Raw genomic sequence first — 4,995 nt, 5'->3', positions numbered from 1 at the left:
AAAAAAAGAAAGAAAACACCAGAAACTGTTTCACAGAATCATGTAACAAAACTTGCACACTTGTACATTCAAGTTCCTGCATTTTATTTTCTGTTATGCAAGAACATATGAATACCATGACCTGTGTGTGTCTAATTCAGAGTTTAGACCTTAACAACCCTAAGAGCATAGCCATCATTTGAACTAATTTCCCCAAATCAGTTTCATGTTTGCAATGGACATGCTGTTCTTAGTCATTTTCAAAAGCTCATCAGTTAGCACTGCAAACCTTTCTGCCTACCCACTAGAAACTGCGTTTATACTAGAAACTGTATTATATTTCAGAAATGTATCTAAGCAGAAATTTATCTAAGCAGGCTAGATAAATAATCAGTTTTTAAGTCACATCTTCCTAAACTTCGAGAACTCTTTTTAATTTTCTGTCAGGTGATTATTTTATTTGTGTAATTTTAAAATTGTTTTACATTAATCACTGGCTGCCTAGCATATAAAGAATTTTTGGAATCCCAAATCTTAGCTCCTTGTGGTTTAAAGGATTTGAGTATTAATTCCGAACAGCTAAAAGGACAGATTCCATCCAGAGATAAAGGGCTGCTCATCCATGCCAACTTTAATGGGATCTGCTCTGCTCAGCAAACGACAGGTTTTGATAAAAGGCTTTTATCTGATTCTGCTCTCATTTTTAGAAGTAAAGACTGTGTAGTTCTCCTGAAGCATTATTGAAACAGCAAAGCATTAAACACTGCAGAGTGGACAAGAGTACTGAGTAAATAATTGATTTACCACTCTCACTGATAAAAACCATCTTAGAATCAGTAGACAGAATTTTTTTCTTGTGCATAAAAGGTATTATTTGTTGTAAAAGCCTATGAATGGGAAAGTGACCTGTTTTTTATAACACTTTCTTTAAAAACTCTTAATTAAAGAAAATTTTTAAGAAAGTACTGTAATATGGGGGCTGCTCTGGAAGTAATAACTCTTATTTTATGATGTTGTCCCGTGATGCCAGAGGTGGATATTGGTGACATGGCAGCAGAGGTTGAACCTTCCCACCAGTATCCCATTACATGTTGTTGTTGTGTGACAAATGGCAGCAGAGGTGCAGTCTGACAGAATGGCTTCTAATATGGAAGTAAGGATGAAGCAAATGTGTGGCACTGAATTCCTCCATGTGGAAAAAATGGGACTCACTGACATCCACTGATGCTTGGTGAACACTGGTGGAGAACAAACAATGTTTGTGTGCAAACATCTCAGCAGCGGTGACAGTGACATCAAAGAAAAGCCACATTCTGGATGGCCATGCACAGCTCTCACATCATGGAATGAAGAGTATCTTAACTTATCCAGTCGAATCAGTGTTGAATATGTTGAAATATAGTGTGTTATAGCTGAGAATTTTCTCCATCAGTGTTACTGTGCTCTTTGTAGTAGTTTCCATGGAAATAAATAGGAGGCATTACTTTTGGAGTGACCTACATACAAATATGGTAGTTGGTAAGTTATTGCTGTGCTGGCTGCAAATGAAAGCTCTGATCTGTTGCCGTAACTGCATTTGCAAACATTAAGAATCTGTTCACCTTCTGACATTCTGGAAGATTAAGATAGTTGCTCAACTGGTTCAAAAAGTTCAAAGGCATCTGAACAATTCTTTCAGACTTTATGCCAAAAATTGCTTCAACATCTTGCTAAGATGACTTATTTCTGTAAATATACATACAGCTAGACAATGGTTAACCCAGGAAATATCCTCCCCAAAATTCTTTTGGGCTAGAAACCAAAGAAAGAAAGAAAGGACAGTTTTTTTTTCCTTGCCTTTCTTTTCATATCAAGCTTATTTTTCTTGACTGGGATTCCCACTAAAGATGTTGTTGCAACATACCAACTCTTCTTTTGTATGTAAATATCTAAGAACATAATGGCAGATAAATATGATGCATAGAAACAACCCAGAGGGAATAATTAAGTCTTTCATTTTGTTTTGTTTTGTTTTGTTTTGTTAGGGTACAGGATAAAATTTATGCTTCACTTTGAATCTATTGCCAACCCTCAGTAAAATAACTAGTAAAATAACTTATAAAACTAGTGATTTTACTTTATTTATTTACTGTCTTTAAACACTATGACAGAAAACTCAGTACCCTTCCACATTCCTTGGTAATTTTTGCATAGTTATCTAGCTAAGCAGAAAGGTTGAAAAATCCATGAATCATTACAAATTTATATTAAAAAAAGTGAGTGCCATTGATGTAAAGGCAGTGCTGATTAGAAGGTGACACGAACCTAATTAATGTCCCTTACAAAGTGAAAAAGGAAAACACAGGGCTGTGTTCAGGTAGGAAAGCAATGACTGAATCTGACTCTGAGAACAATGAACAAACTGCCATTTAGTCAGAAGAATTCCAGCCAGCTTTGTTATGTTTCAGGTGATCTACAGACCTCTCTGACTTTCCAGCTGCCACAGTTTACTACACAGCACCCCAAGTCACAAAGCACTGTTACATGCGGTTGCGCAGTGGGGGAAAAATAAAATAGGAAAGTGCTAAATCATGCTAATTCCAGTACAGCGTGTGTCTTTCTTCTCTACATTAGATCCTTTTTGTACCGCAGCATCTTTTAGTTCAACATAGTTACTACAGATAGTAGCACTTGCTGGACTCCGACAAGCACAGGCAACCCACATGCAAACTTAACCCCACCAGCACCTCCTTCTGGGGAAAAAAAAAAAACAACACAACTTTTCCTATTCTATCTCTTTGCTGGGAAATACCTGGGGCAAGAGTGACTCTTACAGGAAGGAAGAGACGACACACTTTCTGTTATCATTCCATTTTTTACAGTGTTTAGCTATATTTGTCATATTCCTCTTGATGCTGATCCAAGGGCATGGTGGGTGTCCCTGTCCAGATTTCAGTAAGAACCCAGTTTTACTTTAAAATGGGGGTCCTCAGCAGGTTTTAGACAAAAGATTGTTGTGTCCTCAAGTACTGATTCTCTGGGGAAGCTTAGCGTCCTAACAGATCAGATACAAGCTTTCTTCTCACTGCCTCACACAGGGAGAATTCCCTTCCAGGATGCAACAGCTCTCTTTGGTCTCTATATTTCTTTTCAGCCTGGAAGATCTAGTCACTGAAAAAAACCCTCTTTCCTATGTTTCTTTTCATTTCACAAAACATAACTGAACAAAAACCAAACCAACCACCAACAACCAAATCACACCAGGACCAAATCAGTTTCACCCAGGCTTCTGGGATGACTTCTAGCAGCCCTCAAGTGCTACTGCTTAGCTCCTGGCTCCATGACCCCTAACATTTTCTTTTTGCCCATCAAGGAGGAGTAAAATCCCTGTTGGGTGAGGCTGTGCACTGCCTCCTTTAATGTTCTACTCTCCTTTTGAGACACTCCACAATAAACACAGTGGAAATAACTGCTTTGGTTGATATGATAACCAGAGTGCAAGTGTAGCTGTGCCTATGTTAGAAAGGGAGATGATAGACCATCGCAAAGCTTCACGAATAGCAAGGCAGTGGAGAAAGACAATCGTGAAGCAATGCAGAAACAGAGAAGTAAAGTGGAGGTGAAATTTCCTTCATAGTGTTGCTCTTCAGCGCACCCTCCAGTACACACGCAGCAAAGAACATCATTCCTCAGCCCACAGCACTTCCTTGCAAAGTGCGGTTTGCGGACTGTAGGTGGGTTAAAGGCTTTTGAAAGAGGTTCATTAAATCATCCTGCATGTTCTAAATTAAAAGAGTTGAACTGTTAGTTTCCAACCACGTTCTCTTGGTCAATAAGGTCAAGACAAACAGATCTACTCTTTCTTACTTATAGTGCTCCTGAAGAACACTGTTCCTGAAGCTGTTATCGTTTCTGGATATTTGGCAAATTTGAAACTGCATGTAATTTTATCTACAGAGAATAATTTCCGTTATTGCCCTTTTAAGCTAACTTCCTTGTAAAATTAAAAAATCATCTATTCCTCACCTCAAGTAATTTTACGGAGATGATTTGGCTATGTCATTAGTTTCAGTCCTCAGCCAGGAGTGCTGAGATTTCCCAGAGGCCTGGCAACTCCAGGAAGGGCAAAGGGCTTTCCCTCCATCCTCTTTTTAAAGGCTAACTTGAGGAGTTTGTTGGTTTCACTCTCAGAAAGTTGTTGGAGAGAAACAATGATTTTGTAGGTGAAGGAGAGTAAAATATTCATTACAATAATGTTGTTTTTCGTATCTGCTGCTATCAGCTGTGTAACTCCTCATGTAATTGCTAAGGTGAACTCCAGCATCACTCTACAGCTTGTCTCACGCACACACTCCTCTATTCTCTATGGAGCTGTTCTACAGACTGAAGTTCCATGGGCCTATGCCTCCCTCCTAGTGTGGAATCTGCTGCTGAGGCTTCATTTTCCTGTGGCTAGTGGAAAACAGTAAACAAAACTGGAAAAGGGAGGAAGGAAGCAAGGGAGGAAGGAACATACTTCATAGAGGTCAGGCAAACTGGCTTACTGCCTATCCAGTATGTGCCTTTATGCCTATCTGCAGGAAGCCCAATTCCAGGAACAACTGCTGTGCACAGAAAATTCTTGAGAGCTAGGGCAGACTGCCTGGGCAGGGAGTGCAGGAAAAACTCCTCTGTTCAGCTGAGGGCAAAAGGTAAGAAGCACTAAGGCCCTTTCTTTTCTAACAGGCTGACCCTTGCTTCTTTCCATTCAATCATGCTGAAAAGTGCTAAAAGGATTAAAAGATTGCAGCTGTGGTGCTCAGGTATTCATCTGCTCTATTCTTTTTGGCCAACTTTTGAATATACAAGGTGGCAAAAATTGAAAGATGCCAAGAACACCTTCAATTTGTAACCCACAGAGGAAAGAGATTGAGATGTTAAATTGGAGTAGTGGGTGCTGTCAGATAATTTCTGTGGAAAACTTCACAAATGTACTCTGCACTCTAATTCCCATATAAAGAATTTTGGCAACAAGCAATTATAATTGACCCATTAAAA

Source organism: Meleagris gallopavo, chromosome Z, assembly GCF_000146605.3.
Source record: "Meleagris gallopavo isolate NT-WF06-2002-E0010 breed Aviagen turkey brand Nicholas breeding stock chromosome Z, Turkey_5.1, whole genome shotgun sequence".
NCBI classification, from domain to species: Eukaryota; Metazoa; Chordata; class Aves; order Galliformes; family Phasianidae; genus Meleagris; species Meleagris gallopavo.
The sequence above is the reverse complement of the archived record's forward strand: the minus strand, read 5'-3'. Positions refer to the sequence as shown.